At 46.3% G+C, this 27,659-nt stretch overlaps 1 protein-coding gene across 14 annotated transcripts in view; it reads right to left on the reverse strand.

Moving 5' to 3' along the window:
• Window positions 1–27,659, reverse strand: part of CELF2 (CUGBP Elav-like family member 2) — an 823,343-nt gene that overhangs the window by 598,905 nt on the left and 196,779 nt on the right. The window lies entirely within an intron of this gene.

Here is a 27,659-nt window from a genome sequence, read left to right on the forward strand (position 1 = left end):
CTCAGCATGACACGTGAACCCAATTAGTGCCTAAGACTTTCCTCACAGTTTAACAAAAACCTTGCATTCCCAGACCAATGGCTTCATCTGAAGAACATCCTCAACCGGACTCTAAAGAAGATATTAGATCTGAACTTCAGGAAATTACGAGAAACCGCAGCCTTCATTTTTACGCTTTATTCTCCATTTTTTTTCGAAAGACCACTTCATTTTAAGAATCAGGTGTTAATCTATGTATCACAGAGGTGTTACTATAGGACAGGGGTGTCAAACTCAAGGCCTGCGAGCCGGAATATGGCCCGTGGGGTGCTTAAATTTGGCCTGTGAAGGTACCCTGCAAACAGCAAAGACTGGCCCGCAAAATGGAGCTCAGAAGGGCATCTGTGGCTCTCCCAGGCTCCATTTTTGGCCGCAGTGGCCTCCTACAACCCTCTGCCAGCAAAAATGGAGCTCAGTGGGACTCATGTCCCTCGGGCTCCATTTTCAGTTGTGACAACCTCCTGCAGTCCTCTGTCAGCTAAAATGCAGCTCGGGGTTTGGGGGATGCAGGTGCCTCCAGTCCCCGTTTTCAGCCGCAACATCCTCCTGCAGTCCTGTGCCAGCAAAAACAGAGCTTGGGGGGAGGGGGGGACGTGCACAGGTCCTGTTTTTGCAGGAGGCGCTCCCGAGCTCTGTTTTCGTTGGTAGAGGGCTAGCAAAACAAAATAAAAACAAAACGAAGGGAGAAATGTTTCCCCTTTGGCATTTGAGCAATGCAAGAAGGGACAGGAAAGGAGAAAGGGAAAGACAAAGAAAAAGAAGGAAAGATGGGAAGATGGGAAGAGAGTAAGGAAGGAACAAGAAAGAAAGAGGGGAAGGAAGAAGAAAGAAGAAGGAAAAGGCAAGAAAAAAGAAGGAAAGGAAAAGAAAGGAAAGGGAAGGGAAGGGAAGGGAAGGGAAGGGAAGGGAAGGAAGGAAGATTACAATAAGAATGAGGGAGGGTCTAAGGAAAGTCCTGCCTTAGCACTTGGCCACCAAAGTTGCCCGCAACATGACTAACGTCAAGCTGGCCATGCTCACCTCAAGGGCAAACACAAGCCTGATGCATCCCTCAATGAAATTGAGTTTGACAAATCGATTTGTCGTCCTGCTACAGGACGACAAATGCACACGGAAGTCATTTGGACAAAAGGCTGAAGGGAGTTAAGACTCTGCTCCCATTACACCTTGCAAGTTGTAAGATAAGTCTGGGTTGGGATCATCTCGAGATCCCAACTCACAGTTTCAGTTAAGCCATTGTAGATTTTTTTTTAAAAAAAATCTTTCTCTTGGTTAATTTTCTTGGTTGCTTTCTCTTGGTTAATTTTCTGATGTTAATTTTCGACGGAAGCACATTGAATGAAGACAGCTCTAGCCTCCCATTTTAGACTCCTGGACTGCAACCAAGCTTTCTGGTCCCAAACATTTACTAAGGATGATAACGGTTCTTCAAAAGTAAGGTCAATGCTGGGGCCGGTCCTAAAGGATGAGGCTAATCCTATTTACAAAAGATGTAATTTTTGTGAGAAGCAGATAACAAAGTCAATGAGATAATCTCTTTGAGTCAGAAGAATTTGCTGCCACAAAGAGGCTTAAAAAGCTGCTGAGCTAAGAGTTTAATTTTAAGAGACTGCAAACTTCTCGTGAAAGTTGCCTCGTAGTCGCTAAAACCCAGGACTCGCCATGGGAGTAATGAAAAATGACCAAGATGGCGGCCATGACTGCATGAAGCCCCATCCCTTTTTTATGTGTAGCTCCATCTTGCTTTATTTTTCTCTAAGAAATAAAGACACGCAAAGAAAAGGATTAGAGGGTGATGTAATAACAATCTTCCAATATTCGAGGGGCTGTCACACAGAAGAGGAGATCCACCTATTCTCCAAAGCACCTGTGGCAAGACAAGAAGTAACAGAGGGAAGCCCCAAAAATGCAACTGGACTTTCTGGTTTTCGTTTGAAGACATTTCGCTTCTCATCCAAGAAGCTTCTTCAGCTCTGACTGTCAGGGTTCCAAGGAACACCCCCAACGAAATAAAGCTCTGAGGCTTGAGGTTCCTCAAAGTTCCAATTTATTAGAGATGTCATGTTGGCACAGATGGGAAAACCTGAAACTGAAAGCTTCCAGGTTTTCCACACTCAGTTGACAGTTCACAGTCCTGCCCCACACCCACAAGTTCATCACATTGTCCAATCAACTCTTCACACTCAATTGGATACAATCTTCAGGCAGTCTCCATCAGACGCAGGCAAAAGTCCTTGAATACGGAATGTTGTTATGACAAACTTTCTACCGCTCCAACAACAACCCCTTCCCAACTTTCCCAGCTAAAATATGTGACAGTTAAGAAGCAAAAAAAGAAAGAAAGAAAATTGCCTTCTAAAACTGACACTGACTGTATGGTGACAGTGGCCGGTTCGGGCTAGTTCAGGTGATCCAGTAGTTAAATTGCTGGCTGGCCCCACCCTGCCCTTTCCAAGAGTCCCCACGCACCCCATTTTGGCTCCCTGGTAAGTTCAGGGAAGTCTACTACTGTTCTGTCCCTCCACCTCACATAGGAAGACACACGAGCAAGCGACGACTACCAGTAATTTATTTTTACAAGCCGACCTGAATCCCTTTAGGAGATAAAACTGCTGGCAGCTACTTTCCGAATGCCTGCCAAGTTTTTTATCACCTCTAGAAACAGGAGTCAGCGTATCTGTAGTCCGTTGCTGGAGCAACCTAGAGTTCAAAGTGTAGTCAGAAGTCATTCACAAAGTCCAAGCCTTAATTCCGAAAAATATCCCATCCGAAACTCACAATATGCAGTTTTTGTCCGTCACAGAGCCTGCAGATCAACCACACCCACTTTTATCCCCTGTGGGGCATGGCTCAGTGACTCAGCAATCTCTGGCCCTTCCACACCTCTTCCTTTGCTGCGCACGCCTCTTCCTCCGACGCTGCCTGGGATCAATCCAAGATTGATTTTCATCACTCCCTATTAGTGGGTGCTCCGACATGCCTTCCTTCTGGCCTTCAGCTGGAACCTGAGGCGTTGCCAGAAAGGAGGGTCCTGGAGAGGGAGGCCTTGTCAGCTCCTCCCCATCCGTGAGGACAGGCTTGGGAGCCAGAGTCACAACAACTAGGCCCAAAACGGGGTGCTGGGAGTGGTGCCTCCCCGCAGCCCATTTTTGCTCCCGGGGGGGTGCAAGAGGCCGAGTGCTGCCTGTCACACCCCTGGCCACACCCACCATGGCCACGCCCACCCAGCCGGTCATTAGGGCAGAGAACCGGTTGTTAATTTATTTGAATCCCACCATTGGATGGTGGGGAATGTGAATGGAACCATCCGGTCAGAGCTGAAGAAGCTTCTTGGATGAGAAGTGAAACGTCTTCAAAGAAAAACCAGAAAGTCCAGTTGCCTCTTGAAAAAAAGCACCTTTGGGACAACCATTGACCTGGATGACTGAGGGTCTCCATAGACATTTAACAGAGGGAAGCTTATCAAACAGAGACCCAAACTAGAAACTAAGGAGACATTTCTTGTTAGTGAGAAGAATTAATCAGTGGAATGGGCTTGACTCCAGAAGTTGTGAGTGTGCTCCATCACTGGAGATTGTTAAGAAAAAATTGGACAACCCTTTGTCTGGACTGGGATAGGGTCTCCAGCTTGCGCAGGGGGTACACTTGATGATTTCCAAGGTCCCTTCCAATCAGAGATGGGTTTCAGCAGGTTCTGACCAGTTCTGGAGAACCAGTAGCGGAAATTTTGAGTAGTTCGGAGAACCAGTAGTAAAAAAATCTGACTGGCCCCGCCCCCATCTATTCTCTGCCTCCCAAGTCCCAGCTGATCGGGAGGAAATGGGGATTTTGCAGTAACCTTCCTCTGGATTGGTGACGGAATGGAGATTTTACAGTATCCTTCCCCTGAAGTGGGGTGGGAATGGAGATTTTACAGTATCTGTTGTGCCTCGGCCGCCCCCTCTCTGCAGCCGGGCCCCTCTCATCTCCTGTTATCTCAGCCAGAGACGGATAATGAAGATGAACGGCCTGGCATGCCTCCAGCCCCCAGTCCTGGCACCATGCCCGGACAGACCGAGCAAGACGAATGGCCTGGCATGCCTTCAGCCCCCAGTCCTGGCACCATGCCCGGACAAACTGAGCAAATAAACCCCTCCCCCACAGCATGTGAACATGAGGAGTATGAAGCCAGTCACGAGCTGGAATTGCTGGCAGCTGGAGGGTGGACGGATCCACGCTTCCGGAGAATGGAGAGGCGACGTCAGCAAAAGGAAGGGAGGGTCAGGCCTGGATAAGTGCTGATTCATGGAGCCACACCCCATGGCCTATATAAAGGATCTGCTTTCTGGCATTCTTTGAGTCAGGCAAAGTCTAATTTGGATTGCTGAAGTCACATCTTGGACTCCTGCCTGCCCTGAGAACTCTGACAGAACTTTGTGGCCATGCTTGATACAGACTTCCCCGACCCGGCCGTCAGAGGAGGAGTGGGACACGACAGTATCCTTCCCTTACCACAGCCACCAAGCCACGGCCACCAATCCACATCAACAGAACCGGTAGCAAAAAAATTTGAAACCCGTCACTGCTTCCAACTCTGTTATTCTATAATTCTCTAATTCTCCTGCATTACCCCTAACAATAATTTCTTGCGTGCTTTTTAATTTGGACTCCCAGCAACAGTGTGTGGAGGTTGTCTATGCGATCTTAGCCGATTCAAGTGCTTCAATATTTATCTGCAAAAGTACATTCTACAAAGACAATTTAATTGTGATCGCTCTGTTAAAATGTCCCTCTTTTGACATTGTTTGCATTGTTTTGGACATGCGCAGCTTTTCCTCACCGGTTGCATACGGATAGGAAGGCATGGTGGAATGTTGTTATCATGGCAACATGTGAAGTCAGGTGTCTACATGGACATTCATTGGTCAATGGCAAAATGGGAATTCTCGCAGAGAGTGAACAGCCCATGTTTAACTATCTGCATTTCAACACTTCTCCCTCACCTTCTGCAAAGAGGTTTCAATCTTCTTAAGTGCTGTTGTAAGTTATTACAATCCTGTGAGCGGAAGGGGGAAAAAAATGATAAAAGAATATTCCCATTGAACCTGCTTGTTTGAAGTGCTTATTTTGCAGAGTCCTAATCAGGCCTGAGATATTCGGTACACACATCCTTTGAAGGGCTAAGAGCCCTTCAAACTTCATCTGCAAAATTGTCTTCCTCTCTCCCTTTATTTTGTGTTTCGGGCATCGTTCGGTGTCAGGTGTAAGCAACCCAAGAATGGATAAAATAGATATCCTTTTTAACCGGCTTACGAGAATCTCGCCAGACTGTGTGTCTTTCCTTGGGAAACGGCTGATATTTTTATTTCATTTATTTATTTTGTCAAACACAACAATATATATATAAGTATAAGCATGAAATAACCATACAAATTGAATACAACAAAAGGGAACATTAGGACAGGATCGGTAGGCACGCTGGTGCTCTTATGCACGCCCCTTACAGACCTATTAGGAATGGGGTGAGGTCAGCAGAGACAGTCTTTGGTTAAAGCTTTGGGGATTTGGGGATGAGACCACGGAGTCAGGTAGTGCATTCCAGGCATTAACAACTCTGTTACTGAAGTCGTATTTTCTACAATCAAGATTGGAGCTGTTCACTTTAAGGTCTAAAGTACTAGGTTATAGATATAGGTCTGAGGTATTAATAGAAGAGAATATTTGTAGCTCAGGGTTGAAATGAGGGGTCCTTGGTCAGTGGTGGGATTCAAATAATTTAACAATGACTGACCTAATGACTGGCTGGGTGGGCGTGGCCATGGTGGGCGTGGCCAGGGGGGTGACAGGCAGCACTCGGCTAGGAGCAAAAACACCCTCCACAGTCTGTTTAAGCTCCCAGGAGCAATGGTGAGATTCAGCCAGTTCGCACCTATTCGGGAGAACCGGTTGTTAACTTTCTAAGCAGTTCGGAGAACCGGTTGTTGGAAGAAATCTTATTTTGATTTTTTTCCACTTTACAGGGCTAATCCTGTAAGGAAGGCAGGAAGGCAACATTCTGGTGGTGTTTCTAGCCTCATCTTTATTGCCCTGCTTACAGAAACTGCCTCTCTGGTTTAACCCTTATCGCATCGTAACAGCTAAGGCGAAGCGCCCATCGACGTGAGTAAAGTTGAGTTGACCATGCCTACACGGTCACATGACCGCCAAGCCACGCCTACCCAGCTGGTCATTAGGGCAGAGAACCGGTTGTTAAATTATTTGAATCCCGCCACTGCCCAGGAGGCTGCAGGGAGGCCCACTAGGTCCAAAATGGAGTGCGGGGGGACGCGTCTCCCCCCCCCCGTGGCCCATTTTTGCTCCCGGGGGGTGCAGGAGGCCGAGTGTTGCCTGCCATACCCCCTGGCCACTCCCACCATGGCCACGCCAACCCACCCTGGGAGCGAAAATGGGCCACTGGGGTCCCCCGTTTTGTGCCTAGTAGGCCTCCCTGCACTTACCTGGGAGCCAAAATAGGGTGGGTGGGGACTCCTGGAAGGGGTGGGGTGGGAGGAAGGGCCAGCCAGTAATTTAACTGGCTCGAACCAGCTGAATCCAACCACTATTGCGGGGCTCTCTGAGCTTGGTTGTTTTCTTGCAGACGTTTCATTACCAGACTAGGTAAAACCATCAGTAGTAGAACAGAATGGGAATTCTATTCTGTTCTGTTCCATTCTGCTCCACTCAGTTCTGTTCCATTCTGTTCTGTTTCATTCCGCTCCGTTCTGTTCTGTTCTATTCCTCACAGTTCGTTATGCTTATTAATGTTTCCAAATACTCTTTTTTTGCAGCTGCAGAGACCTCTCTTACACACAGTTAATATTTTGGGAAGAGGTGAAAGGCGGTGGGACGTTGAAACAGAGCCACATTTCAGATGGACATAAGGATAAAATGTTCTGGTTCTATTCATTCCCTTAGGGTTAGGTGGGGCTTAACATAGGTTTCAATGTGAGTTTAAATGGGTTCAAAACACTGAAAACATATTCTATTTATTTATTTATTTTTAAAAAAGGAAGTGCCAACCAATTCAAATCTGTTTTGGCCCCAAGCCAGCTTGAATTTTGTTACTTCCTCTGCTTGACTCTATTCGATGTAAAGTGTTCTATTCTGGATCATCTTTTCCCAAGTTTGGCTCTAAGGAGCTAATTGCCAAGAAACTCACCCTTGCGGTAGAGACCAAAAAATATTTTTTAATGTACTGTGTTTCCCCGAAAATAAGCCCTCCCCAGATAATAAAACCAAATCTGGCTTTTGAGCACGTGCACTAAAATAAGCCCACCCTTAAAATAAGCCCTCCCCCATAATAATCCCTCCCCCAAAATATTTAGGGGACGTGGTGGCTCAGGAGCTACGACGTTGAGCTTGTCGATTGAAAGGTCGGCAGCTCAGCGGTTCGAATCCTTAGTGCTGCCGTGTAACGGGGTGAGCTCCCATTACTTGTCCCAGCTTCTGCCAACCGAGCAGTTTCGAAAGCACGTAAAAATGCAAGTAGAAAAAATAGGAACCACCTCTGGTGGGAAGGGAACAGCGTTCCGTGCGCCTTTGGTGTTGAGTCATGCCGGCCACATGACCACGGAGACGTCTTCGGACAGCGCTGGCTCTTTGGCTTTGAAACGGAGATGAGCACCGCCCCCTACAGTCAGCATCGACTAGCACCTATGTGCGAGGGGAACCTTTACCTTTACTTTTACCAAAATATTTAAACGCATGTGCAGCCGGTCCCCGCCATTTCCTCTGCTTAGGGTTAGGGAGACAGAGCTGGAAATCAGGTAAGATAGCAAGAGGAGCCCCGTCTCGCTCCACATGCCCCAAAATAATAAGACTCTCCAAAAATAAGGCCAAGCGCTTATTTCGCGGTTCAAAAAAATGTAAGACAGGGTCTTATTTTCGGGAAAACATGGTATTAAGATGAAATATCTCGTAGATATTTTCTTCATACTCTTTAGCTCTTAAAACTTTGTTTCACTTTGCTCACACACGCCCTGCCCACGCATGTGCCTGGCCTTCCATGCATGTGCTTTGCTGGCGCGTGTGCCTTTGAAACATGCGCCCGGCCTCAAAAACATACCTACATAGGATGGTATAGAGCCGAGGTGGGTGGGCGTGCCCACTCACAATTTCCGCTACTGGTTCAGGCGAACCAGTCCGAACCGGCTGTATACCACTTTTGGTCCCAGGATAATGTTGCAGGATCCAACCTGGATTGGTCATCAGAACTAGAGTTTGTCTTCCAAGTTTTTGGACTCATGCTGAGCCCATCCTCAGTGAACTTCTCTCTAGCAGAGTTCCTGCTTTTTGAGCTATTCTGTTTGTTGCATTTATATGGTGCCTGGTTGCGTGTGGCTTTTTAGTTGTTGATTGGGGTGTTGATGGCCGGCTATTAAATCATCGGTTATTGTTTCTTTGTGCTGCCAACCCCTCACCTGCTAAGTACAGGTAAAAAGTAAAGGTAAAGGTTCCCCTCGCACATACGTGCTAGTCATTCCTGACTCTAGGGGGCAGTGCTCATCCCCATTTCAAAGCCGAAGAGCCAGCACTGTCCGAAGACGTCTCCGTGGTCATGTGGCCGGCATGACTCAATGCCAAAGGTGCACGGAACGCTGTTCTCTTCCCACCAAAGGTGGTCCCTATTTTTCTGCTTGCATTTTTTACGTTGTCATGTCCCACTCCTCCGCTGACAGCCGGGTCAGGGAAATCCGAATCAGGCTTGCCTCTGCAGCTCTGCCCAAAGTCCTAGCAAAGTCCTCAGAGCAGGCAGGAGACCAGAAAGTGACTTCAGCAAGATAAGTTCGACTTTGCCTGACTCAGAGACTGCCAGAAAGCAGATCCTTTATATAGGCCATGGGGTGTGGCTCCATGACTCAGCACTCATTAAGGCCTGCCCCTCCCTTCCTTCTGTTGCCTCCGCCTATCCAGTCTTCTGATGCGAGGGTCACTCCAATCAGCTGTTGTTGGAAGTAAACTTTCCTCAGGCTCACATGCTGTGGAGGAGGGGGAGGGATCTAGCTGCTCCGTTTGCCTGGACATGGAGCCAGGGCTGGGGCCGGGGGATGCTCCCTCCTCTGCAGCCTGCTTGGGCATGGAGCCAGGGCTGGGACCGGGAGGTGCTTCCTCCTCTTCAGCTTGTCTGGGCATGGAGCCAGGACTGGGGCCGGGAGGCATACATTCCTCCATGTTCGGGAGCAGATAAGAAGGCCCCGGCTTCTGTGAGAGCGGGCAAGACACAACATATGTGCTTTCGAACTGCTAAGTTGGCAGAAGCTGGGACAAGTAACGGGAGCTCACACCATTACCTGGCACTAGGGATTTGAACCGCTGAACTGCCGACCTTTCGATCGACAAGCTCAGCATCTTACCCACTAAGCCACCGCGTCCCTTAGTAACAGATAGTCCTCAACTTAACAACAGTTCATTTCGTGACCGTTCAAAGTTACAATGGAACTGAAAAAAGTCAATTTAGGACTATTTTTCACAGTTACAACCTTTCTGTGGTCACGTGATCAAAATTCAGACACTTGGCAAACCAGTTCGTACTTATGACCATTGCGGTGTCCCAGGATCACGTGATCCCCTTTTGCGAGCTTCTGGCAAGCAACGTCAAGGAGGAAGGCAGGTTCACTTAACAACCGAGTTACTAACTCATCAAGTGCAGTGATTCACTTAACAACTGTTGGCAAGGAAGGTCGTAAAATGGGGCAAAGCTCGCTTAGCAAATGTCTCGCTTAACAACAGAAATTTCGGGCTCAATTATAGTCGTAAGTCGAGGACTTGATGAGCTGGTGTAGAAGGACTCCTGCCTTGGGCAGGGGGGCTGGACTAGAGGACCTCCAAGGGTTCCTTCCAGCTCTAGGATTCTATAAACCGGGTGGTTTTATTTATTTATTTTAAAAAAAACAAATAACCATTTCTTTTTTTTTTTTAAGGGCAAAATTTTTTTATTTTATTTTTTCCATAATAATTCCCACAATTTGACCAGTGTACAATACAATCACTTATACAACGATCGATCCTATACTCAAATTATGCTCAATTCGGGCTACTTGACCGCCACTCCCTCCCTTAATCCTTTCTACCCTTCTCATCCTTCTTCGACTTTCCCCACCATCCTTCTCCTTGCTTTCCTTTTTCCCTTCCTCTTTCCCACTTCTCACTACTATCCTTTCTAACCCTCTATCTTCTCCTTCTTCTTCTCCTCCTATCCTTTCTTCTCCCTCCCTTCTTTCCTACCTACCTACCTACCTACCTACCTACTTTCTTCCTTCTTTACTCCTCTTTCCTTACCCTTTCCCTTCCGGAGTAGTTACCGAGCAGCCCCGACTTTACACCATTCCAACTTGTTTAATTCTACCCTTATTTCTGTACAATGGCAATCAATCAACTTATAATCTTCCCCTTCCCCCCCCCCCCATAACCATTTCTGAAGGACTAGGATACTATCTTTATTTATGGATAATGAAGCTGCCTTGACATTGACCAATTCTCACATTCCTACTTCTTCTGTTGGTGTGATTACAACAACCACAAACAACTTCCTCTTGAAAAAGAGTTAATGTAATAATCAAAAGGCGCTAATCCTTTTTCTTTTCTTCTGTAAAAGAGAGGAAAACTCATCACCAGAAAATGTTATGATAATGTATTACCATGCTGAGTTAATTGTCAATTCTAAGTTACTTAAGTGTAGTTTAATGATATGTGCAGCCATTTATTTTAAACCTTAATTGTTATTAATGGATTGAAAGGGGTGGGGTGGGGGGGAATAAGCCAATTTCCTTGCACTTAAAGTAGATCTCAATTAACAGTAAGTGTATAAAGTTCTAAAAATAACCAAACTTTTCTGCATGGAAAAAGTTAAACCTTCATTGTGGGTTTAATGTGGTACCATTGTACAACATCACGCTAAACTATTAGCAGTGTTGCCTGGGCAAGTCTATCAAATAAAAATTCTGGAGAACTTTCAGATGATGGGATAGTGATGATCCTGGGGTCCTTTTTGTAAGTTTGTAAGATGTTCTTTCAACCATTCTCCAAAGTTGTTAAATATTGTTAGGACCATATTACAAACTGGAGATAAAAACATCCCTGCAAAGAATTGACAACTTATTGTAGGAAGTTAGCACCCATCCTTCTCCTAGGAAAATGAGTTATTTTAGGAAATATTAAAAAAGCAAAATATTTCCCCTCTACCTCCTTCAGGCAGAGCCATAATAATAGGAATTGCCCAAAGCCCCTTTCATTACATCATCACCCAGCAAGACTCAACCAAGCCTGAGACATAGACAACCTACAAAGTTATCCTTGCATGGCCCCATGGGAGTCTTGACAACCAATCAGAATACAAGCTCAAATTCAAAGCCCAATACAGGGTATATACATCTCTCTCTCTCACCCATGTGCCTTTTTTGTCCAGGATCTCAAACCACGTGGTCCTGTCCACCAGTAAAAACCATCTTTCCTGGGATTAAAATAAAATTATTACAGGACAGCAGAGAAAGAGGAGGCTTCAGACTCCCAGATTGTGTTGTGCCTCGTCCTCCCTCCTCTCCTCAGTCGGGCCCCTCCCGTCTCCACCCGGGCCTGTTATCAGACTCTGAGTCTGATAATGAAGATGAACGGCCTGTCATGCCTCCAGCCCCTGGCCCTGGCCCCATGCCCGGAGAAGATGTCAGGAGTGAACAGAAAAGCCCAATAAACTTCACTCCTACAGCGTGTGAGCAGGAAGCCAGCCATGTGCTGGAATTACTGACAGCAGATCCAGCTGAAGAGAATTCCAAGTGGGAGGATCCTCGCTTCCGGAGATCGGAGAGGCGATGCCAGCAGAAGGAAGGGAGGGGCAGGCCTGGATAAATGCTGAGTCATGGAGCCACACCCCACAGCCTATATAAAGGACCTGCTTTTGGCATTCCAATCTTGAGTCAAGCAAAGTCTCATCTAGTTTGCTGATATCGGACTCTATCGCTAAAGTCGCAACTTGGACTCCTGCCTGGCCTGATAAACCTTGCAGCTTTGTTGCCACGTTTGATACGGACTTCCTTGACCCGGTCGTCGGAGGGGGAGGGGGACATGACAGATTGGGAGACATATGACCACTGCTACAAATATGGCAAAGATTTTTTTAAAAAAATCATTACAATAAAATTCCAGATTGGTTATCAACAATGGAGGCATTAATTTACCTGAATGTATTGGACATTGATAAAATAAAAAGATATAAGGATCTACTAAATGGCCAGGGGGAACTGAAAACAAAACAAGAACTAAAAGAACAGGGCACAGACATCGATTGGTGGCCATACATGCAGATCCAAACTAGATACAGGAAAGATTTAAAACAATATGGATTCCAAAAAGAACCGCACGAAATAGACAAGATTTTACAAGGCACAGAGGACAAATTGATTAAGAAAATTTACAATTATTTATTGAGATACAAAATGGAGGAGGAGGTAGTCAAAAAAACTACGATAACTTCGGGCAAAAATTTTGGCTATAATATCGAATTGGAGAAATGGGAGGAATTATGGAAAAAAATTATAAATTGACGATGACAGTAGCCTATAAAAAATATGTATAAAATGTTTTACAAGTGGCATCTTCTACCAGCAAGACTGGCCAAAATGTTCCCGAATACCTCATCAAAATGTTGGAAGTTTTAAACAAAATCAGGGAACTTATTACCACATGTGGTGGACATGTCCCAAAGTAAGACAAAATTGGAATAGAATAAGAATATATTTAGAAGAAATAACCAAACAACAAATTGATATGAAACCAGAATTATTCTTGTTAGGAATACTTCCAGGGAACTATGATAAAAAAAAAATACAATATTTAATTATACATATCACAACAGCAGTGAGAATAACATATGCACAAAATTCAAAGAATAACAATACACCATCAGATTTCCGCTACCGGTTCTCCGAACTGCTCAAAATTTCCGCTACCGGTTCTCCAGAACCTGCTGCATTTCAGCCCTGGGTAAGCCACAGCATTGTATCATGCCTTTTGCGATACGATTTCTGAGCCAAGCCTACCAAACTCAATTTTCTCCATACGATGTTTTGATAATCAAGCTTCTCTCTCTCTTTCTCTCTCTCTCTCTCTTTTTTTTTGCGACAAAAGATACACTCAACCGATTGGGAAGGAAAGCTTTCTACTGCCAATCCTGTAATTTTAAAACTTGGCATTTCTAGAAACCACGTAACCTTTCACCAAGAGATATCAACACCCCCAACTTATAAACAATTGCTTTAAGTGTACCACCCACGTACAAAGACCTCGTGGCTGATCTTTGCGAGATGGAAACCAGGAGCAAAATGTTAGCACTGCATCATCTTATTTACAGAATTTTGTCTGATCTTCCCTAGGGTCTGCGGTTTTAGAAAGAAGGGTGCCCATTAATACGTGTCCTGTGTGTATACATTCTTCTAAAGCGGTGACATCCTTACGTCTGCTCCATCATCTAAACACAAGGCATACTCACAAGGTGAACAAATCGGAAAAAAATTCATACTTTTTTTACTCTTGTGAGTTAAAAGGTAAAGGTAAAGGTTCCCCTCGCACACATGTGCTAGTTGTTGCCGACTCTAGGGGGCGGTGCTCATCTCCGTTTCAAAGCCGAAGAGCCAGCACTGTCTGAAGACGTCTCCGTGGTCATGTGGCCGTCATGACTCAACGCCAAAGGCGCACGGAACGCTGTTACCTTCCCACCGAAGGTGGTCCCTATTTTTTCTACTTGCATTTTTACGTGCTTTCGAAACTGCTAGGTTGGCAGAAGCTGGAACTAGTAACGGGAGCTCACCCCGTTACACGGCAGCACTAGGGATTCGAACCGCCGAACTGCCGACCTTTCGATTGACCAGCTCAGCTGTCCTAGCCCCTGAGCCATCATTTAGTTTATTGATTAATCCATATCAAAGTGCAGATTGCAGGAACCAGGAGCATTACTCAGGTGACCCTGAGGACACAGATAAACCTCCAGGTGGCCTCAACGACTCTCTAAATTAAAAGAATGCAAATGACCAGCTGTCTGCAAGGAGTATAAATCCTTCCATTCCCCACCATCCTGTCAGAGTTGAAGAAGCTTCTTGGATGAGAAGCAAAACATCTTCAAAAGAAAAAACAAGAAAGTCCAGTTGCCTCCTGAAAAAAAGCACCTTTGGGCCAACCATAACAACAACAACAACAACAACAACAACAACAACAACAAAGTTGGAAGAGACCTTGGAGGTCTTCTAGTCCAACCCCCTGGCCAGGCAGGAAACCTTACACCACTTCAAACAAATGGTTATCCAACATCTTCTTAAAAATTTCCAGTGTTGGAGTACCCACAAATTCTGGAGGCAAGTTGTTCCAATGATTAATTGTTCTCACTGTTAGAAAATATCTCTTAGTTGCTTCTCTCCTTGATTGGTTTCCACCTGGATGACTGAGAATTTCCACAGGCATCAATCAGTGCAGAGGTCCAAACACAAATTATTAGTAAAATCCCTTTCTTTACTGAACTTCACAGAGAAACTGAAAAGAAAGTTGGAATTAATGGCTTGTAGTTGGGCTGTTCTTCAAATTTTGCATCATTCATTCATTCAATCCTTTATTCACTCACTCATTCACCGATTCACCAGTCTAATATACATCACCCCTCTCAATACGGCTGCACACTATCACAAAATTGTACTAAACTCTGCACAGTTAGTCCTTCACTTACAACTATTTGTTTAGTGAATGGTTCACCATTTGTACCTGAAGTTCACTATTTGAACTGTGAACCAGGGGTGAAATGCTCCTGGTTTGGACCGGATCACCCGATCCGGTAGCGATGGCGGCCGGTGGTTCGGAGAACCGGTAGCAAAAATCCCTGCCCCCCACCACCCGGCTGAGCCGCGTGATCATAGAGGATTTTTTTTCTTTCTCCTCTCCTCTCCTCTCCTCTCCTCTCCTCTCTCCTCCTCTCCTCTCCTCCTTCTATAGAGTATGTGTAGCTCAAATTTGAATTATGAGCTCCTTGATGCTCTCTGAGCTTGGTTGTTTTCTTGTAGACATTTCATTACCCAACTAGGTAACATCATCAATTCAAGGAGAGAGTGAGGTTTCTATTCTATTCTATTCTATTCTATTCTATTCTATTCTATTCTATTCTATTCTATTCTATTCTATTCTATTCTATTCTATTCTTTCTCTCCTCTCCTCTCTTCCAACCCTATTATTCTATGTTCTGTATTTTGTGTTGTAAACGTATCTGGTACCACTGCAGAATTAAAAAACACTTTATGAGCTTCTTTTACTATCCCGGAGTCCAATAAACACAGGCAGGATCCCGAATTCAAATAATCAATGAATGCAGATTACAAAACATTCAAACGATAAGATTAAATCTCAGCTGCACCCCCCCCTCCGGATCTCTGCGTTCAACCGATGCCAAACGAGGGCTAACGGGTTTTCAAGCACGTTTTTTTGTGTTTTTTTTAGTCATTTCAAGCAAAGACAGGTTTACACTCAACCCACCGGAGGAAGATAAGGCAAAAAGTAACGATGACTCTATGAATGACATTCCAGAATATATCAAGATGCTAAATATTTAATACGGTGTGTGTGTGGTGGTGGTGGTGGGGGAGGAAAAACCTGAATTAATGCGTAACATTCAGCAAAGAAACGAAAGCTTTTGTTCTGGCGGCTTTGGTGAAGGAAGGAAGAGAGGCCTGTGTTTGTTTTAACATAAAGGCCCCCAAATCAATATTTCATGATAATCAAAACCGAGCTTCATAAAATTCTGTTCCCTGGTCCCAACACACAAAGCCAGCAAAACAGCTTCCAGCCACAGATCTGTGGTTTTCCTTCTTCTTTTTTTTAATAGACTAGATGTCATACTGAATGAAGGCAGAGGGTATATGGATTTTATTATATTAAAGTGCCGAAGACCATATCACCTTCGTCTTATCACATTCACACTGTCAGCAGGAACTAGCCAACGAAGGCAGTCCTCGAGTTACGACCCAATTGCAACAACCAATGTTTGGTTGTCAGTCATGGCGGTCATAAGTTGAGGCACCCACGTGACTGGACCCGGTTTTACAACTGGTGGGTTTTTTCTTTTTTTGTTTTGGTAGCAGCTGTTCTATGAATCCCTCAGTTGTAAATCTAAATCCATTCTGCCGACTTGCCATTGTTTTTTTTTTTTTTGCCAGAAACTTACCGGGTTTCCCCGAAAATAAGACCCTGCCTTATATTTTTTTGAACCCCGAAATAAGCGTTTGGCCTTATTTTCGGGGAAGACTTATTTTCGGGGAAGCCTCTGGTGGCTCAGACTGGTAAGACAGTCTGTTATTAACAGCAGCTGCTTGCAATTACTGCAAGTTCAAGTCCCACCAGGCCCAAGGTGAACTCAGCCTTCCATCCTTTATAAGGTAGGTAAAATGAGGACCCAGATTGTTGGGGGCAATAAAAGTTGACTTTGTATATAATATACAAATGGATGAAGACTTTTGCTTGACATAGTGTAAGCCGCCCTGAGTCTTCGGAGAAGGGCAGGATATAAATACAAATAAAAATAAAATAAAATAAAAATAGATTTTGGGGCACGTGGAACAAGATGGGTCTCCTCTTGCCGTCTTACCTGATTTCCAGCTCTGCGTTTAAATATTTTCAGGGAGGGCTTATTTTCGGGGGTGAAGGGTTATTTTAGCGCATGCGCTCAAAAAGCCCGATTGGGCTTATTATCAGGGGATGCCTTATTTTTGAGGGAAACAGGGTACTAGAAAACAAAAGGAACCAGTAAAAACAACAATAATAACATCGCACGTTGGGATCACACAACCAGAGGATGATTGCAATTAGTTGTCAGTGTGAGCTGGTTGCCAAATATCTAAAATAAAGTGGCCAGATTTCAGCGATGGCAAAGCGGGACACCATTGACGGGGGTGCGGGGGCTGCGCATGCGCGATGAGTCTTGCCACCTGCCTGAAGGAGGAGGAGCGGCTGCTGCTTCTCCGCTCTTCCAGGCAGGCTCGGCTCTCCTCTCGGCTCTTCCAGGCAGGCTCGGCTCTCCTCAGCTCTCCTCTCGGCTCTTCTCTTCCTCTCGGGTGAAGTCAAGCGGCGTCTCTCCTCCCTCTCGCGCCCCCTTCTCCACCACTCCCCCTTCTCCGCCTCCTCCTCTTGCGTTGCCGCCTCCCATTTTCAGAATGGGAGTGAAACAAAAAAAAATCAGGACTTTTAGGAATTGCCGCGGGACGTGGGACAAATTATTCAAAAGTGGGACTGTCCCGCCAAAAGCGGGACGTCTGTTCACTATAATCTAAAATCTAGTCATGTGACTAAGAGCGGGGGGGGGAAGGGCGGTGCAACATTTTATGATGGCTGGAAGTGCTTTATGGCAGGGGTCATCAACCTTTCGGACCTCAGGGACCACTAAATTCATAATTCTAAATCCCAAGGACCACTAATATGATCAGTGTAATGACCAGCTGGGTGGGCGTGGCTAAATGGTCATGTGACTGAGTGGGCATGGCCAACTTGATGTCACTCACGTCCAGGGGTGCCTCGCCGGCCTCTACTTGCCCCTTCCCTCCCAGTTACTCTTCGCCTGCCTGCCTGGGCTCCTTAGGGCCCCAACAGGAAGCAGTTGTTGGAGCTAAGCAGCCACCATGAGAAAAAGTTGGCAAAACAGCTCAGTTCAAATTGGATCTGACCGAGAAGGAGGCTCAGCAGAAGCACCTCACTGAGGACTACAAGCACAGGCTTTCCAAGCAGAGGAAAGACCTGCGGGAGTGCAAGGCCAGGTACCGGTACCTGGAGGTTCAGCGGGCTGAGATGGTCAGCCAGTTCCAGGCCATGATGCAGTCCCACTGGATCAAGGCCCTCCGGCTCTTTACCACCAGTGGTGGTTTCCTCCAGCCTTCACCCAAAGCCCCACACCAGGGGAATGAAGCAGACCCTGTGTCAGAATTTCTGCCCCTCTCTGACCCACACAAAAAGACCCCGAAGGGAGAGACTCTGCAGCAAGTGTTCATTGCACATATCCAGCCCAGGGCCCATAGTTTGAGGACCCCTGATTTAGTGCAATATACAAAATGCAAATAATTTTTCTGCGGACCATCAAAATTTTCTCGCGGACCACCAGTGGTCTACGGACCACCAGTTGGTGACCCCTGCTTTATGGGTTGTAAAGCATCCTTCCCGAAGACATTGTAACTTGGAACAATCATTAAATGACTGGCCATAATTTGAAGACTACCGGTATTTAAAATAATTCCACTCTAGAGTCCGATAGGAGTAAATCTGGGGATTTTACTGTGAGTTTTACTGGCTGTGATGGTGAACCTATGACACACGTGCCGGAAATGGCACGCAGAGCTATCTCTCCGGGCACAGAACCGTCTTCCAGATTCCGGTGTGCCGACCAGCTGGTCTTCACGCGCGCAGTAGTGCCGGAAACAGGAAGAGCAGACACCCAGGGATGTGAGTGGGTGGTGCAGTGGTTGGAATGCAGTCTTGCAGGCTAATTCGGACGACTGCCAGCCGTTCGATCATGACTGGCTCAAGGTTTATTTATTTATTTATTTATTTATTTATTTATTTATTTATTTATTTATTTATTTATTTATTTATTTATTTATTTATTTATTTATTTATTTATTTATTTAATTAGATTTTTATACCACCCTTCTCCCAAAGGACTCAGGGCAGTGTACAGCCAAATAATAAAACCCCCACAATATACACATTAAAACAAAAACTTAAAACCAAGCATATTACATAAATGGCCAAAATTTAAAACAATTTAAAACCCTAAAATTCATAAATAACCCCAATTAAAATTTAATAAAACTTTTAAGCCAGTCCAGCTTGAATAAATAAATGCGTTTTCAGCTCACGGCGAAAGGTCCGAAGATCAGGCAATTGACATAAACCAGGGGGAAGTTCATTCCAAAGAATAGGAGCTCCAACAGAGAAGGCCCTACCCGTGGGGGCCGCCAGCCGACATTGTTTGGCGGACGGCACCCTGAGAAGACCCTCTCTGTGTGAGCGTACGGGTCGGTGGGAGGCATAAGGTAGCAGCAGGCGGTCTCGTAAGTACCCGGACCCTAAGCCATGGAGCGCTTTAAAGGTGGTAATCAAAATCTTAAAGCGCACCTGAAAGACCACAGGAAGCCAGTGCAGACTGCGCAGGATTGGTGTTACATGGGAGCAATGGGTGGCTCCCACTATGACCTGCGCAGCTGCATTCTGAACTAGCTAAAGCCTCCGGGTGCACTTCAAGGGCAGCCCCATGTAGAGAGCATTGCAATAATCCAAACGAGAAGTGACAAGAGCGTGAGTGACCGTGCATAAGGCATCCCGGTCAAGGAAGGGGCGCAACTGGCGGACCAAGCGTACTTGGTGAAAGGCCATCCTGGAGATGGCCGCAAGATGCTGAAGTTGTAGGGAGCTGTAAACACTATGAAGCACTATATAGGTCTAAGTGCTATTGTTGTAGGGATGTAATCATACCAGAATTCAGTTACCCTGGATCAGTGTTGGTGAACGTTTTTGGCCCTGAGCTTGCGCACGTGCTGGAAATCAGAACACAGTCGCCCAGTATGCATGCCTGTGCCGGGAAGATGATCTTCCAGTTTCCGGCGCACCTATGCGCACCAGTCACCTTGTCTGGTGACCAGCTGGTTGGCATGCATGCACGTGGTTTCCTGTAGTGTTTACAGCCCCTTCCGGGCGGTTTACAACTTCAGCATCTTGCCCGCAACAATCTGGGTCCTCATTTTACCGACCTTGGAAGGATGGAAGGCTGAATCAACCTTGAGCCGGTCAGGATCGAACTGCTGGCAGTCGGCAGAGTCAGCCTACAATAGTGCATTCTAACCACTGTGGACGAAGGAAGGAAGGAAGGAAAGAAGGCAGTTTACGGAGTCAGCCTCTTGCCCCCAACAATCTGGCTCCTCATTTTACCCACCTCAGAAGAATGGAAGGCTGAGTCGACTTTGAGCCGGTGAGGATCAAACTGCTGGCAGTCGGCAGAGTCAGCCTACAATAGTGCATTCTAACCACTGTGTCACCACTCATATCCCTGGGATGTTGCTTAGAAATATGATAGGAGCTCATCACTTAATCAACTCACACCTGATATGCTTATTTTTTTTTTTTGTATAAGTTGCTCCTTATCGTTATTGTTAGGCTAAATTTTATTTCTGAAGGGTTTTCTACAAATTCTCACTCCAGCTGAGGAAAGAGAGCAGAAAACAGTTCGAAGTAACAAAAAAGATTTCAGAGAGGTAGTCCTCAACGTGCAGCCAAAATTTTCTGTTGCTAAGTGAGACGATTGCTAAGTGAGCTTTGCCCCATTTTATGACCTTTCTTATCACGGTTGTTAAGTGAATCGCGGCAGTTGTTCTATTTGAAAATAGTTCAAAGTAAAAAGAAAAGATTTCAGAGAAATTAGAATGGGTGTTCCTCTTTTATTAACAGGAATGTGTGTGAATGTTGCGTTTTCCATTGTACAGGTAGTCAACTTATGACCACAATTGAGCCCCAAAATTTATGTTGCTAAGCGAGACAATTGTTAAGTGAACTTTGCCACATTTTTATAACCTTTCTTGCCACAGTTGTTAAGTGAATCATTAAGGGATTAACACGGTTCTTAAATGAATCTGGCTTCCCCATGGTCAAAATGTCCCAAAAGGTGATCACATGACCCTGCCACCGTCATAAACCTGAATCCAGCTGTGGTCACGTGATCAAAATTCAAACACTTGGCGACTGGCATGTATTTATGACGGTGGCAGTGTTCCGGGGTCACATGATGATCTTTTGTGAACTTCTGGAGAGCAAAGTCAACGGCGAAGCGAAGCCAGATTCACACTTCACCATTGTGTTGCTAACTTAACAACTGCAGTGATTCACTTAACAACTCTGACGCGATAGCTTGAAAAATGTGGCAAAATTCACTTAACCATTGTCTTGCTTAGCAACGAACGTGTTGGGCTCAATTGGAGTCGTAAGTCAAGGACTCCCTGTACAGCCAAAGACACAGACATCATCCACTATCCAGTTTGGGTGTCCGTGTGTGAGTGTGTCCGTGCGTGTGTCCCTTTTGAGAATTCATATTAAATCACTTCTAAGGTTATTTCAACAAGACAATTAGAGAGAGAAGCTCATAGAATAGAATAGAATAGAATAGAATAGAATAGAATAGAATAGAATAGAATAGAATAGAATAGAACAGAACAGAACAGAATAGAATAGAATAGAGTAACAGAATTGGAAGCAGTGGTGGGATTCAGCCAGTTCGCACCTATTCGGGAGAACCGGTTGTTAACTTTCTAAGCAGAACTGGCTGTTGGAAGAAATTTCATTTTGTTTTTTTCCACTTTCCAGGGCTAATCCTGTAAGAAAGGCAGGAAGGAAACATTCTGGTAGTGTTTCTAGCCTAATCTTTACTGCCCCGCTTACAGAAACCGCCTCTTGGGTTAACACTTAGTACATTGTAACAGCTAAGGCGAAGCGCCCATCGACGTGAGTGACGTTGAGTTGGCCACGCCTACATGGTCACATGACCACCCAGCCATGGCTACCCAGCTGGTCATTAGGGCAGAGAACCGGTTGTTAAATTATTTGAATCCCACCACTGGTTGGAAGGGACCTTGGAGGTCTTCCAGTCCCTGCTTAGGCAGGAAACCCTACACCACTTCAGACAAATGGTTATCCAACATCTTCTTAAAAATTTCCAGTGTTGGATCATTCACAACTTCTGGAGGCAAGTTGTTCCACTGATGAATTGTTCTAACTGTCAGGAAATTTCTCCTTAGTTCTAGGTTGCTTCTCTCCTTGATTAGGTTCCACCCATTGTTTCTTGTCCTGTCCTCAAGTGCTTTGGAGAATAGCTTGACTCCCTCTTCTTTGCGGCAGCCCCTGAGTTAATTCATAGTGAATTCTGTGCCCAGGGCAGTTTTAAATCTAGATTTTCCCCACTCACCTTCCCACAACCTAAGCAGGACGCAACAAAAGTTCTTGAAAGCACCCTCCCCCACTCCCGGTTTTATGTTTATGGAAGGCAGATAAATTTCCCTGCCTGTGAATTTTCACATGCCCCCCCCTTTTTTTGAGTAAGAGTAGGAGTCGCAAGGAGCAGCCATCGTAATGGTGGGCTGTCAAAGTCAGTGACCGCTGTGAAAGCAAATACGAGCACTTTTGCTTTTTGTGGCTCGTGGTCAGAAGGAAAATATCCTGCTGAGATTCTTTACTTATTTGTGTCATATACATATTTCAGCTCCGACCTTGTGCTTTGGGTTTGTGCTTTATTGACCAGGCACCCACCCTTGGCACTGGGCTTAAACAGATACATACATAACGGAGAACAAGAACTCAAAACTATTTTTCCCTGTCCTTTCCTTTCCTTTCTTTCCCTTCCCTTCTTTCCCTTCCTTCCTTTCCTTCTTTCCCTTCCTTCCTTTCCTTTCCCTTCACTCTTGCTTTTGTTTTTCTTTTCCACTCTTCTTTTCTTTTCCTTTCCTTTCCTTTCCTTTCCTTCCTTCTTTTCCTTCCTTCCTTCCTTCCTTCCTTCCATTTCCATTTCCTCTTCCTTTTGTTTTCTTTTCCACTCTTCTTTTCTTTTCCTTCCTTTCCTTTCCTTTCCTTTCCTTTCCTTTCCTTTCCTCCCCTCCCCTCCCCTCTCCTCTCCTTTTTCTTTTCCTTTCCTCTTTTCTTATTCCTTTCCTTTCCTTTCCTTTCCTTTCCTTTCCTTTCCTTTCCTTTCCTTTCCTTTCCTTTCCTTTCCTTTCCTTTCCTTTCTTTTCCTTTCCTTTCCTTTCCTCTCCTCTCTCTCCTCTCCTCTCCCTTCCCTTCCCTCCTTTTGTTTTTCTTTTCCACTCTTTTCTTTTTTCCTTTTCCTTTCCTTTTCTCTTTTACCCTTCCCCTCCTTCCCAAGTTTATATATAAACTTGAATGATGATTCAAAGCTGACCAGCCGCTGTAAGGCTGTGGACCAGGATGATGAACTGAGGATGAGTCAGCCGGGTTATTGCCCCTTTAAGAAGATGCCTATATAAGGGAGGCCATGAGAGGGAGTATCTGTCTCTCCTCCTGTATCACTCTTCTTGTAGTGCTCTATCTGCATTGTAGCTCTCTGTGTAGAGTTGAAGATTGATTGCTTGCCTAGAATGTGCCTACCACGTTAGGTATGTCTGTATATAGAAGTCTTGTATATAAACCACTGTTTGTAATGACAAAGCCTCTGCATCCTGTAGTTTGCTCCTGGGTTGTCTCAAAATAGTAGTCACGTTGTAAACACTCTGACAAATGTCCCTGGGAGGCCCACCCTCATTTGCAAGAAGGATCTTTGCCTGACACAATAATCCCCTTCTCTCACAGATTTTAGACAGTAGTCAGGATGGGTTCTCTGGCAGGGGTGGGTTCTACTTACCTTTACTACCGGTTCGCAACGGGGCCCGCAGAAGCTTCCTGATCACATTCGGATCAGTGGGCAGAGCCTCCCGCCGGTTTTACTACTGTTGTGTCTCGTCCGCTTTCACCGCAGCCAGGGCCTTCTTATCTGCTTCCGAACGCTGAGAAATGTCCTAGTATGCCTCCCGGCCCCAGCCCTGGCTCCATGCCCAGACAGGCTGAGGAGGAAGAAGTACCTCCAGCCCCCAGCTCTGGCTCCATGCCCAGGCAAACGGAGCAACTAGACCCCTCCCCCTCTCCCACAGCATGTGAGCCTGAGGGAGGTCAATTACCAACAGTTGCAGACTGGAGTGACCCTCGCTTCAGAAGAATTGATAGGCGGCAGCAACAGAAGGAAGGGAGGGGCAGGCCTGGATAAGTGCTGAGTCATGGAGCCACACCCCATGGCCTATATAAAGGATCTGCTTTCTGGCATTCTCTGAGTCAGGCAAAGTCTACCTTATATTGCTGAAGTCACTTTCTGGTCTCCTGCCTGCCTTGAGAACTTTGCTAGGACTTTGGCAGAGCTGCAGAGGCACGCCTGATTCGGATTTCCCTGACCCGGCTGCCAGCGGAGGAGTGGGACATGACAACTACCGGTTCTTGCGAACCGGTCCCAGCCAGGGGCAACCCACCAAGGTTCTCTAGACCAGTGTTGGCGAACCTTTGGCACCCATAATGCAATGCAGGGCCCCCTGTGCATGCACGCATGACCCCCCCATGCTCCCTCCACTCCCCCGTGCATGCGCATGCAATCCCCCCACGTTCCTCCCGCCCCCAAGCATGCCCATGTAACCTCACACACTCCCCCTGGGCCTCCCTGCATGCGCATGTGAACCCCCTGCCCCCGATTTTGGGCCTAGTAGGCCTCCCTCCAGCCTCCTGGATCCAAAAACAGGCTGCGGAGGGTGTGCTACGCCCTCACACTGCATTTTGGGCCTAGTAGGCCTCCCTGCAGCCCCCTGGACCCCAAAGCGGGCTGCGGGGTGTGTGCTTTGCCCCCACATCGCATTTTGGGCCTAGTAGGCCTCCCTGCAGCCCCCTGGACCCCAAAGCGGGCTGCGGGGTGTGTGCTTTGCCCCACACCGCATTTTGGGCCTAGTAGGCCTCCCTGTAGCATCTTGGGCCCAAAAACAGGCCACGGGGAGGGCGCACCCCTCTGTGCTGCCCCTGCCCCCTCCATGCATACGTGTGCAACCTCCACCCCCAAGTGTGTGCACAGCCCCCCACGTGTCTCCCTCATGTGCCCTGCGCATTCTAAAAATCAGCTGGCCGACAGCCCGCGCGCCCACAGAAAGGGCTCCGCATGCCAGCTGTGGTACACGTGCCATAGGTTTGCCATCACAGTCCTAGGTTCTCTGTTTAGCATGGCTAGCTTAGCATTTGCAAAGTTTTCTGGATTAATGAGTCTTTACGTGCCCTGAAACCAAAGGACTGTCAAGACTGGCAAAAGAACAAACTGCTCTCCCGATCCCAGAGATTAAATGGGAGATTCTAGTTCAAAGACGTCCATTAGTGGAGACGGCTTTAAAAAAAAAAAAAAAGGCACAGCTTAGACAAATTCACAGGCAGACCTGCCAATGGATATTAGCTGAGCTTCTACGCTGACCATTCATGATGGGAATTCCCTGGGAATCCAATTACGAGAGCCATAAATAATAGAAAGTGGAAGTGATGGGCAAAATCTTTTTTTTTTTCCATCTGCTTACTTTAGGGTTATTGTAGATGGAGGCCTTTAATTATACTCCATCCTTCTGATGTTCCTAACCTGGCTTTAGCCTCCTTTTACTATCAAACAAGAAACCCAGGCAGCCTTTGGTGAAGAAATCATCAACTTCAAACAAATCAGAACTCCATCAAAGGTGCATTATAAAAGTGTAAAAGTTCCCCTCACACATATAGTCGTTGCCGACTCTAGGGGGCGGTGCTCATCTCCGTTTCAAAGCCGAAGAGCCAGCGCTGTCCGAAGACGTCTCCGTGGTCATGTGGCCGGCACAACTCAACGCCAAAGGCGCACGGAACGCTGTTACCTTCCCACCAAAGGTGGTCCCTATTTTTTTTCTACTTGCATTTTTTTACCTGCTTTCGAATTGCTAGGTTGGCAGAAGCTGGGACAAGTCACGGGAGCTCACCCCGTTACGCGGCAGCACTAGGGATTCGAACCGCTGAACTGCCGACCTTTCGATCGACAAGTTCAGCGTCTTAGCCACTGAGCCACCGCATCCCCTCAAAGGTGCACTAGGCAGCAAGTAAATTCAAGGCAAATTGTCTATGGAGATTGTCAGTCATCCAGGTCCTGGTTGTCCCAAAGGTGCTTTTTCAAGAGGCAACTGAACTTTCTGGTTTTTCTTTGAAGACATTTCGCTTCCCATCCAAGAAGCTTCTTCAGCTCTGACTGGATGGTAGGGAAGGGAAGGATTTATATTCCTTGCAGACAACTGGTCATTTACATCCTTTTAGCGGGCCGTTGAGCCCACCTGGAGTTTTATCTGTATTATCAGGGTCACCTGAGTGCTGCAAATTGTTGGAGAGAGCCTTACTTTGGCCAAAACATTATTTTCTGTTCTCTGTCAAACAGATTTCTCACTGATTGGTCAGTTTTTTGAAACATGTCTCTGTCCATCTGTGTTGGTTTTTCTGTTTTGTGTGTGTTTTCCCTGTCTAAGCTGTAGGGTAATTTTTTCCCCTTTTTGTGGTTCTTTGTTCTTGTTGTGTTGTGTTAGTTGTGCCTTCTTTATAGGTTCTGTTCCAATACTTCTGTTGGTAGAAGTGATTTCAGCTCTTGGAGTATGTGTTCGCCTCTGTTCTGTCCCCCTCGCCTTAGTCCAAGCGATGACTTAATTAGCCGATAACGAACAGCTCCAGCAGCAAACTAGCGAGTGTCTGCCAAGTGTCTCTGTTATCTCTCTTGATGCCGATGAGTCAACCAGGAACAAACAATATTCAGCTCTAGTTAAGCAGTTGATTTGCTTGCCATGAAGTGATATAGCAGCCCTTTCTACTTTTATATCCTGTGGGGTGTGGCTCCATGACTCAGCACTTCCTAGGCCTGCCCCACCCCTGCTTCTGTTGTTCTCTCGCCTGCCTATGAAACCTAGGGTCCAGCCAGGCTTGATTGCCATCAGCTGAGTCTGGAGGCGTGGCCTGGGGGGGGAAGAGTCAGGGGACAGAGGCCTCGTTATCTCCTCCACCTGACCTGCCTCTGGCTCCTGGAGCTGAGCCAGGAAAGCCAGTGCTCCAGAGGTAAGTCCTGATGGCGCTTCCCCCTCACTTTCCTTGCCCTTGCTGCTTTTATATCCTGTGGGGGATGGCTCCATGACTCAGCACTTCCTAGGCCTGCCGCACCCCTGCTTCTGTTGTTCCCGCCTCTCCTGCCTATGAAACCTAGGGTCCAGCCAGGCTTGATTGCCATCAGCTGAGTCTGGAGGCGTGGCCTGGGGGGGGGAAAGAGTCAGGGGACAGAGGCCTTGTTATCTCCTCCACCTGATCCTGATGGCCCTTCCCCCTCACTTTCCGAGTCACTTTCTGGCAGGGGGCCCAGCTCGGGGGCCACAGACACAACAGCCTCTCTCTTTCAAAACCTCATGTATGTTTTGGAAGGCAATTTTCTTTTTGCTTCTTAACTGCCACCTATTTTAGCTGGGGAAGTTGGGAGGGGGTTGTTGTTGGAGCGGTAGAAAGTTAGTCATAACAACATTCCATATTCAAGGACTCGAGTCCTCCAGATTGAGAAACACAGTTCTAGAATTTGAAGAAAAAGGTGAACGGCCCTTTAAAATAAACCATTTTTTGTGTGTGTGCAAATGACATAGTTGGTGGTTTATTTTTCCCATTCAGTAACAGGTAGTCCTCGACTTACGACCACAACTGAACCCAAAGTTTTTGTTGCTAAATGACACATTTGTTAAATGAACATTGCTCCCTTTTTTTCGATCTTTCCTTGATACATTTTGTGATGACCCGGGGCGTGACACAAAGACAACACAGCCAGAGAACCGATAGGAGCCCCTTTATTATCACCAACTGTGCCCCCAGTGTCCCTTTCAACTCCCCGGCCTGGAGAGAGCTCTTCCACCAACCTGTAATAGTCTTTGGCTGGCAATACTTCAGTCCAAACGTTGTAAGCAGAAAACTTCTAACAAAAAATCCCAAGGCAAGACAAGATAATTAATCCGACA

Source organism: Ahaetulla prasina, chromosome 7 (assembly GCF_028640845.1).
Source record: "Ahaetulla prasina isolate Xishuangbanna chromosome 7, ASM2864084v1, whole genome shotgun sequence".
Lineage (NCBI taxonomy): Eukaryota > Metazoa > Chordata > Lepidosauria > Squamata > Colubridae > Ahaetulla > Ahaetulla prasina.